Below are 11201 nucleotides of genomic sequence, written 5' to 3'. Positions count from 1 at the left end.
TTGAACTTAAGCATGAGATCGAATAAATGAAGGTGTGGCAGAGGTGTCTATGTAACAGTGTAGGTTCCGTCCCTCTCTTCGCCCCAACCTGGGCTCGAACCAGGGATATACTGTATTCTGACCTTGACTTAATTCCCTAATAATTCCACCACCTTCACGTGCAAGGAAACCATGAATAAGGTCTTGCGAACATAACGGTTCCAAGTAATACATTTTTTTCTGTTAGAAATAACACCATTCTCCATGCACTGTAACTTATAACTTAATAAGAGCTATTGATTAGAGCTATTGATAAGAGCTAGACAAATGGGGCAGCAGGTAGCCTCGTTATTAGAGCGTTGGGCCAATAACCGAAAGGTTGCTGGAACGAATCCCCGCGCTGACAAGGTAAAAATAATTCATTCAGTTAACCCACTGTTACCCGGTAGGCCGTCATTGTAAATAAGAAATTGTTCTTATCTGACTTGCCTAGTTAAATAAAGATGAAATCCAACTGGATAAGGGAATTGTAAATGACAATATATATTTGACATTATAATCGCTGGAGACAAATCTGAAACATATAAACATATTTCCCACAGTAAAGTTTATGAAATGCTGTCCCATTATGCAGAACCTAACTGGCAGGGATGGGAGTCTCAAATGTGTTTGATAAAAACCAACCAGCTAGACTTTTTCAATCTTACCTTTTCAAAAGAGTTGCAGCTTCTTTGACGCTCTGTGGATAGGCCTGAGTAATCGATTATTCCATTCTTCCAGAAATCTTCTTGTAAGATCCCCCTCAAATGCCAGTTGGATTAGTTTAGTTTTCCTCAGGTGTAGTGTGCCTCTTCTGTGCTGACTGAACAAGTTTGTCAAAGTGGAAAATTTGTTCTTGAATGTAGCTGTGGACTCCCCAAAAGTCAATCCATGTTCCAGTGCAGTAAGCACAGTCAGGATAGCAGAGAAGCCCAGAGAAGCATTGCAGGATATCAAGAGGGGTTCATTTGTCCTCATTGGAGCCACAGTGGGTGATTTCAGTCTGCAAAAACTGTAGAGTGACACTAAACACAGCTTCCACCAAATGTGTTTAGCTTAGATCCAGCAGTGCTTTCACCTTTTTCACATCTAAAAAGTTATACATTTTAGTCATTTAGCAGACACTCTTATCCAGAGCGACTTACAGTAGAGTGCATACATTTTTATTACATTTTTACATACTAGCCCCCCGTGGGAATCGAACCCACAACCCTGGCGTTGCAAGCGCCATGCTCTACCAACTGAGCTACAGTGGGACACAGTTATGGCTCTCTGGGTCAAGTGCAAACAGGGCCTCCACCAGTTGACTGTTGCGTCCGCGCGCACAAGGGACCCACGCCTGCAAAGCCCATTATGCACCTTCATAAGGTAAGTCTAAATACCAACTACTGAGAAGTGCATAGGAAAGGCGTGCTTAATATAGGTGTAATTTTCTAAGTTGTAATGGGGCCCTATCTGAGGAAGTGGGAACTCTAAACACTTAGCTATATTGCTAACTCTAAATATGATATTGTTGCTAGATGTAGCATTAGGCATACTAGTAAAGTGGTGCGATGAACTCAATATTAACAGATGATAAATAAATTATATATTGACAGCCTGTGACTCTCCTCGCTGTAACTAACTAGTGCAACAGTAGTTGCTTTGAAAATTGTATTTTTCCCGCAGTTGCATTTTGACAACTGTCCTATGCTTGTGCTTCTCAGAATGCATCTGTCTCCTCCCTGAGCACAGTTGGGAGAGGGAGCGCGCTCACAGAGCAGCCTTTCATAGCAGTAATCAACATAATGCATAAGCTATTACTTTTGACCAAATAATGGTTTTAGAACAATCTACAGGAACATTAGTCAAATCGCTTCGGTATAAGAGCAAAGCAATGTCGTTGTCGGTCATTTATGTTTTATCATTCCAGGTCTATTTGGGATACAAATATAACCGTAAAGGTCAAATAAAATGTAAAAATAAAAAATAAAAATGCATTATTGAAAAATTATTAATTATGAGAGGGACCTGAGAGATGAGGGGGAGGGGCTCCTATTGCTCAGTTTGTAGGTTGAGCAGGTTGTCTGGCTACCCAGACTCCTTGCTCCGCCAAACGCTACACCACTCCCTTTGGATGTTAGTTTCTTCTTCGCAATAAGACTGGATCTGGGCATCTCCCCTACTCTTCACTGAATGCGAACACATTTGGCGCCGTCTGATTGGTCCAGAAACCTACTGGTTGGGCCAGAGCCAGAACACATGTGGGTAAAACCAGAGAGGAAAAGGCGAAGCGAGTGGGTTTATACTCGGCCCAAAATCTCTCCAGGTTAAGCAGATCAATAATTATTAAGCAAGTGAAGAGTCTTTGTATGGGGGGCAATGAGAGAGTGTCAAATTTAGTTTAAAGTTTCATTTTGTTTTGTACGGGTACGCATGGTATACATCGTCCAACCAAATGCTTCCTTGGAGGTTCTTTCTCGACAATGCAACAACAATAAGAAATACTAAAAGATAACAATATGAACATAAAGCAAATGGATCAGTAGAATAGAATACATATCTTAGCATAAGTATAATACAGGAAGGAACAATTTATAGTCCAATATGTACATGTGTATTGGGGAAGGGGGGATGGGGGCAATGTATAAACTGAGGCTAAGGGTCTGGTAGAAGCAGTTGTGGTATGTGTGTAGCCTGAATGTATATGTGTGGATGTCTATGTGTATTAGTGAGTGCATGTGTGCTAAGGTGTGGAGAATCAGAGCAGCTGGTCAGTCCAGTTTTTTTTTTATTTAGTAGATAGAAACTGTCTCTGAGCTTGTTGGTATCAGACCTCATGCTCCGATACTGTCTGCCCGCCCGATGGTTAGGGAGAGAACAGGTACCATAGATGTACAAGTAGATGTCCTGGATGGGTGGGAGCATGGTCCCAGTGATGTACTGGGCCGTCGTCACCGCCTGCTGGAGGGCCTTGCGGTCATGAACGGAGCAATTCCCATATACTTTTTTGATGGTGCAGCCGTAGTATTTGGAGTGGACCCGGGACGGCAATCCGAATTTCCTCAGCCACCTTAGGAAGTAGAGACGCTGTTGCGCCCTCTTGACAAGAGTGGTGATGATGTTGGTCCTTGACAAGTCCTCTGTGATGTGGACGCTGAGGAACTCAAAACTCTTGACTCTCTCTACTGCAGTCCCATTGATGTGGATCGGGCATGTACCCTCCTCTGCTTCCTGAAGTCAACAATTAACTCCTTTGTTTTGCAGACTTTTAGTCAAGATAAAAATGAATAGCTATTTTGATACGCAAGGCTTATTTGATCTCATATAAGTTTTGTAATGCTTAGGTTGTTACGAGTGTACTGATATAAGTGTGATGCACGTGACATCCTGGCAACTTTGAGAAAAAATATTTTATATCAGAGTTGTCCCTGTTGATATTCGAGACGTCTATGCATATTCATGAGGCTAGCATAGCATCTCACTTTCCATTGAATACAGGCGGTTGACGTCAATACCCCTAATCGAATATTTAAAAAAGTATTCAAATAGCGAGATGTATCCACCAATCCAAAGAGAGGAATAGGCGGGAGCTTAACAGCCCGCCGGTCCACTCTGTGGACAATGAATCCTATTGTTAGGGCGGAGACACAAGCGTCTTGTCACTATATCCAGTATCTCTGGTAACACGCAGGTTTGAAAATGTGTCCTTGGCTTTGATACTCTGATTGGTTAGAGACGATCCAATCGCTGATGACTTTCTTTTGTACAACGCCCCTAGTCACCACGAACAACTTCAATGATGGCAGTCTCAGACTAAAGTATGTAGCAAACGACAGAGCAGCAGAAGAATTTAGTGTGAATCGTCAGGCTAAGAGCATGGTGCTTGCAACGCCAGGATAGTGGGCTCGATTCGTAGGACCACCCTTATGTAAAATGTATGCACACATGACCGTAAGTTGCTTTGGATAAAATCGTCTGCCAAGTGGCATATATAATATACACTGAGTATACCAAACATTTGGAGCACAAAATGGCTACCCAGACTATTTGCATTGCCCCCCCACCCCTTTTACACCGCTGCTACTCTCTGTTGTTATCATCTATGCATAGTCACTTTAATAACTCTACCTACATGTACATATTACCTCAACTAACCGGTGCCCCCGCACATTGACACTGTACTGGTACCCCCCTGTGTATAGTCTTGCTATTGTTATTTTACTGCTGCTCTTTAACTACTTGTTACTTTTATTTCTTATTCTTACTCTTTTTTAACTGCATTGTTGGTTAGGGGCTTGTAAGAAAGAATTTCACTATAAGGTCTTATCACGAGAATTTTCAATCCCAATGATGATAACTAAACAATTTTTTAAGCTTTGACCAATCCCCGAGGTTTGTAAGACCCTGGGTTTAATAATAATTAGGCAAAGACTCAGCTTCTGCAAAAGGTCCGTAAGGTTTATTCAGAGAACGTTCTAAAGTCAAAAATACAAAGACATGTCATTTTATAACTCCTACCCCCACCTACTTACACGCACACACAGACACACAAACAGTAGGTGGGCTGTAATTTTCCCCACAGTCCACATTCCTATTTATCAATACCAAGCTGGCAGTTCCATGCCGTTCCCTCCCGAGATTAGAGGGACCATGACATGGTCTCTTTCCTGTCGTAAGTTTTTCAGAGTTCCAACCAGGTCAGGTCATGTATCTAATAATTATGTTTCAGGGTGGAATTCTTTAGTCATTACTTTAAACATATAAATTCCCTTATCAGGTCTACGTAGACTTGTTGTATTCGGTGCATGTGACTAATACAATTTCATTTGACCTTCCTAATATTGAGTTGCACCACCCCCTTTTTCCCACAGAACAGCCTCAATTATTTCTGTCAAATGTTGTGCACAAAGTTGTTTATATCCCTGTCTACATCTCCTTTTCCAAGATAATCCATCCACCTGACAGGTGCGGCATATCAAGAAGCTGATTAAACAGCATGATCATTACACAGGTGCACCTTGTGCTGGGGGACAATAATAGGCCGCTTTAAAATGTTCAGCTTTGTCACACAACACAATGCCACAGATGTCTCAGGTTTTGAGTGAGCATGCAATTGGCATGCTGACTGCAGGAATGTCCCCCAGAGCTGTTACCAGATAATTGAATGTTCATTTCTCTACCATAAGCCGCCTCCAATGTCATTTTAGAGAATTTGGCCGGATTATCTGAGACCAGTCACCCAGACTGTAGTAGGATGCCCCTTGGGGGTATCCGTACCTATGTATGACATGCGAGGGTTAGGTTAGTAAAACATGCTGGAGCTAGAACCTCGTTGTCGCGCGTCCTTATTTTAAATAATACTACATGGTGTCAGAAGTGGTTTTAAAATTCACATAAACGTGAAGGACGTACCAAGTAAATCATACATTCAGGCTGTTTCAAAGCAGGGAGGGCACAGTGTTGGAGATAAAACAGCGCATATCATTATTTTGCTAGCTAACGAGCAAGGAATAAGTTACTGCTAAGCAACATGTTGCAAGAGGAAGAAGCTGGCGGGATTTCAGGGTTTGCGACTTCAAGTTCAACAGGCTCTGGCGCAAACACGGACAGGCCAGTGGCTAGTGATGATGGATTCCGCATTAGTCCCCCGGAGAATTTTGATTGTATGGACATTCAAAACTGGCCGAAATGGATCAGGCGCTTTGAAAGGTACAGGGTAGCATCAGGCTTAAACGTGAAAAATGAGGCATTTCAAGTTAATACACTGATCTACTCTATGGGTGATGAAGCTGAGGATATATTAAATGCTTCAACGTTGACTGAGGAAGATAAACTTAACTACAGTGCCGTTAAAGACTGTTTTGAAACGCATTTTGTAGGGAGACACAACATTATATTTGAGAGAGCTAGGTTTAATATGCACAAACAGAAGCAGGGTGAAACCACCGACAGTTTTATCACAGCTGTTCACAAACTAGCAGAACATTGTCAGTTTGGCGCGCTCAGGTAAGAGCTGATCTGAGATCGGATTGTAGTGGGAATAAGAAATATATCACTTTCTGAAAAGTTACAGTTGGATTCCCAGCTTACCTTGTCCAAAGCTGTAAACCAGGTTAGGCAGAATGAAACAGTAAAAAGACAGCAGATGATGCTGTGCGACAGCAGCTCCTTGCAGAGCGAAGACAGTGAAGAAATAAATGCATTTTCATACCGAGCTAAAAAAACAGAGGGGAACATAGAACAGAGACAGACGTGGAGAAAACAATCACAGACAGCACCAGTAGCTAGTCATGTATTTGTCGCAAATGTGGGAAATCCCCTTTCCACAGATGGAAAGATTGCCCAGCAAAGGATGCGGAATGCAGGAAATGTCACAGGAGAGGACACTTTTCAGCTATCAGTCGATTAAAGCAAACTCATTAGGTCTCAGAGGAGGTACAGCAGGACAGCATCTCTCTGGGAGAAGTAAGGGAAAACAATGCTGGCTGGCATTCAGACATTAAACTCAATGGGGAGGTTGTGTCATTTAAACTAGACACTGGGACAGCAGTGACAGCTATCCCAACTAGGCTGTATAGCTATAGCAGAGATGGCCCTTTGCTCTCTACAAACAAAAAACTGTACGGGCCCAGTAATAAGATATTACCAGTGGTAGGGCAGTTGGTGATTAAACTGGAGAGTAAAAACAAAAGTGCCATCTAGCCTGTCTTCGTCATTGACTCTCTAGCCAGACCGTTGCTGGGGCTGCCAGCAATTGAAGCATTGCAACTCATTGAGAGAGTGAGCGAACTGGAGGACCCAGGTGAGGTTTTCAAAAAGAAATTCCCAAAAGTGTTTTCTGGTCTAGGAAGGATAGAAGGTGACTACAAAATCCGCCTGAAAGAGGATGCTGTCCCCTATGCCCTTACCACCCCCTCGCGTGTGCCTATTGGCCAGAGTAAAGGAAGAGTTGGGGAGGATGGAAGAAATTGGGGCTGTGTCTAAAATAGAGAGTCCCACAGACTGGTGTGCAGGGATGGTAGTGGTCCCAAAAGCCAATGGGGACATAAGGATCTGTGTGGACATGACTAACTTGAATGAGGCACTCTGCAGAGAGAGACACGTCTTACCATCAGTGGAGCAGTCACTGGCTCAGTTGGATGGCTCACAAGTCTTCACAAAGCTGGATGCCGCTCAGGTTTCTGGCAGATACCACTGTCATCAGAGAGTAGGGTGCTCACAACGTGTATAACACCGTTTGGCCGTTACTGTTTTAATGTTTTGCCCTTTGGAATCGCTTCCGGTCCTGAGCATTTCCAAAGACGCATGTCCCAGCTGTTGGATGGGCTGAGTGGCGTCAAAGTCCATGTGGACGATGTGCTCGTGTGCGGAAGGGACAGAGCAGAACATGATGTAAGGCTCACAGCAGTTCTGATCCGACTCCAGGAGACTGGCCAGACACTCAATGAAAAATGCACTTTTGCACAGTCAGAGTTCTTGGGACACAAAATCAGTGCAGATGGAATAGAGCCGGACCCGGAGAAGATCAGCGCCATCACAGATATGCCCACACTCCAGAATGTGGCTGAAGTCAGGACCTTCTTAGGCATGGCCACATATGTGGGTAAGTTCCTCCCACAGTTTTCAGATACAATCAAACCCCTGAGAGACTTACTAGCCAAAGAGAATGACTGATCATGGGGTCACATGCAACAGGGGGCGTTTGACAAAATCAAAGGAGACCTGGCCTCACAGAGAGTGCTGGCCCAGTACCATCCCCACGCTAAAGACAAAGGTATCAGCAGATGCATCATCCTTTGGGCTCGGGGCAGTCCTCACACAGATGCAGGACAACATGGAGTGGCGTCCAATAGCATACATCTCCCGAAGCTTATCCGACACAGAGCAAAGGTATGCTCAAGTGGAGAAGGAGGCGTTGGCTATCACATGGGCATGTGAAAGGCTCAGCCAATACCTTATTGGCCTGCAGTTTACAGCAGAGACTGACCGCAAACCACTGTTGGCTCTGTTAGGGACAAAAGCACTGGACGACTTGCCTCCCAGAGTTCTGCGCTTCTGCCTCAGATTACAGAGGTTCACCTACAAGATGGTGTATGTGCCAGGGAAGGCACTGATCACAGCAGATGCACTCTCCAGGGCCCCAATTAAACGTCCATTATCAGAGGAGGAGCAATGACTAGAGGGTGAGGTACAGGTGTCCATAAATGCAATAAGGTACAGCCTACCTGCATCTCAGACCAAACTGCAGCAGATTGCAGAGGAGCAACAACGAGACCCCATCTGCCGACAGATAGTGCAGCAGTGCAAAAAGGGATGGCCCAGGCAGGAGGAACTGCCTCAGCTGCTGAATCCCTATTGGGTGCACCAAAGTGACTTCCACTGTAATGGAGACCTTCTCATGAAAGGACAACGGATAGTTATCCCAGAGACTCTACAACCAGAAATGCTAGACAGAGTGCATGAGGGACACATGGGGATAACCAAATGCAGACTGAGGGCTCAACAGTCGGTGTGGGGGCTTGGTCTGAGTACTCAGATTGCCAAGCTGGTGGCCCAGTGTGAGGTCTGTACAAAATGTCAAACTTGTCATCCGGAGCCAATGATGGCAACAGAGCTGCCAAAACGGCCATGGCAAAGGGTATGGGCAGATATGTTCTATTGGAAAAATGACACTTATCTGCTAGTGATAGATTACTATTCAAGATACATTGAAATAGCAAAGACACCCATAACCACATCAGCGGGTGTTATCAATGGATTAAAGTCCATTTTTTCCAGGCAAGGGGTCGCTGAGGTCCTGGTTACAGATAACGCTCCCCAGTTCTCTGCAAGCTCCTTTTCTGCTTTTGCCGCAGAATATGACTTCACATATGTGACCAGTAGCCTCTACCATGCACAGAGTAATGGTGAGGCAGAGAGAGCTGTGAAAACAGTCAAGGGACTGCTGAAAAAGAACAAGGATCCATACAGGGCTCTGTTAGCTTACAGAGTTACACCACAGCATCATAGGCCGTCGCCTGCCGAGCTCCTGATGGGCAGGAGGCTGCGTTCCCCATTGCCTGTCTCGCCGGCTCAGCTTAAACCCCGATGGCCTAACAGGAAGGCCTTCGTTGAGAGGGACAAACGGTTGAAACAAACGCAAACTGGAGACTTTAATCGGAGACACCGTGCTTCGGAGAGGCCAGAGCTGACCAAAGATCAATGTGTGTGGATTACAAACTCGAAGACACCAGCAATAGTGCTGAGGAAAGCGGATGCCTCACGCTCCTATGTGGTGGACACAGGCTTAGAAGAGGTACGAAGGAACAAAACACACCTCAGAGCTCTTCCAGATCTACCAGCCACACAGACTGAGGCCACAGAAAATGCACAAAAAGAGGGTGAAGGAGAGAGAATGCTCACAGAGCCACAAGCGCGCCCAAAAAGGGATGTGAAGCCACCAGGCTGAAAGACTATGTTACGTGAAGAGAAAACATACTGTTGGGGACCATACCCAGCAAAAAGAGACTGTACCAAAGTTAATGTTCATACTGTGTGATTTAATGCTTTCATACGGTTTCAGGATGTGAAGTAGCATGTTAGAGAATAATTCTGGTTTCCAAATTGCATTTCAGTTATGCTTCAGTGGTTATGCATGTTGAGTTCTTGTTCATGGGAGAGGGGAAGATGTAGCAGGATGTCCCTTGGTGGTATCCGTACCTATGTATGACATGCGAGGGTTAGGTTAGTAAAACATGCTGGAGCTAGAACCTCGTTGTCGTGCATCCTTATTTTTGATAAAACTACACGGACAGTTGATGAGGAGTATTTCTGTCTGTAATAAAACCCTTTTGTGTGGAAAAGCTCATTCTGATTGGCTGGGCCTGGCTCCCCAGTGGATGGGCCTATGCCCTCCTAGGCGCAGCCATGGGTCCATAGATTAGGGCCTAATGAATTTATTTAAATTGACTGATTTCCTTATATGAACTGTAACTCAGTAAAATCGTTGAAATTATTGCATGTTGCGTTTATATTTTTGTTCGTTATAGATGTTGGCAAAATACCTCCCTGCACGTTCTTACTGCGAAAAAAGCTGCAGATTAGGAGCAGTTTAGGAGGAGTGTGTCTGTGTCCTCAATTGTAGCGGGCACCCAAATCAGAATGCGTTTCATATTTTTCCCTACCCTTGCCCGCTTGTTAGATATAATACACATTGATAGCTTGAAAGCAAACGTCCTAACCATGTGATTTATCAAAGTAGCAGGCAGCAGCAATCTAAATGATCAGACTGAAAACATGAGGAAAAGTGATCGAGTGAAATAATAAAGCAAGTGGACAGAACAATACAGTTTCATTGAATCCAATCATAGCAGCAGGATCAATGTACAGCCCGCCCTTCTCTTTACATACAGACAGGCAAGCTAGCCAGTTTAGTTATTTAGACCACGTAGAACCTCTACATGACTGACTAAAAGACAATACATTATGGTTTAGAAACTCTGTGACTGACTGACATGAAATAGATGCTTGCTTGCACCCAAAAATAATGTTTTTTTCGACCACGGATAATTACAAAAAATACTAGGATCATAATCGTATCCAGAAAATTGCCCGTACCTTTTACAATAGTCTTTTTATCCAACTACTAGGCATACCCCTACCTACTACCATACATGTTCAATGGCACATACAATTGACGTCGGAAGTTTACATACACTTAGGTTGGAGTCATTAAAACTTGTTTTTCAACCACTCCACAAATTTCTTGTTAACAAACTACAGTTTTGGCAAGTCGGTTAGGACATCTACCTTGTGCATGACACAGAATTTTTCCAACAATTGTTTACAGACAGATTATTTCACTTAGAATTCACTGTATCACAATTCCAGTGGGTCAGAAGTTTACATACACTAAGTTGACTGTGCCTTTAAACAGCTTGGAAAATTCCAGAAAATTATGTCATGGCTTTAGAAGCTTCTGATAGGCTAATTGACATCATTTGAGTCAATTGGAGGTGTACCCGTGGATGTATTTCAAGGCCTACCTTCAAACTCGTGCCTCAGTGCCTCTCACGGGAAAATCAAAAGAAATCAGCCAAGACCTCAGAAATTTTTTTGTTGAACTCAAGTCTGGTTCATCCTTGGGAGCAATTTCCAAACGCTTGAAGGTACACGTTTATCTGTACAAACAATAGTACGCAAGTATAAACACCATGGGACCA

The sequence above is a fragment of the Salmo salar genome, chromosome ssa09 (assembly GCF_905237065.1).
Source record: "Salmo salar chromosome ssa09, Ssal_v3.1, whole genome shotgun sequence".
Lineage (NCBI taxonomy): Eukaryota > Metazoa > Chordata > Actinopteri > Salmoniformes > Salmonidae > Salmo > Salmo salar.
Note: the sequence above shows the minus strand (reverse complement) of the source record.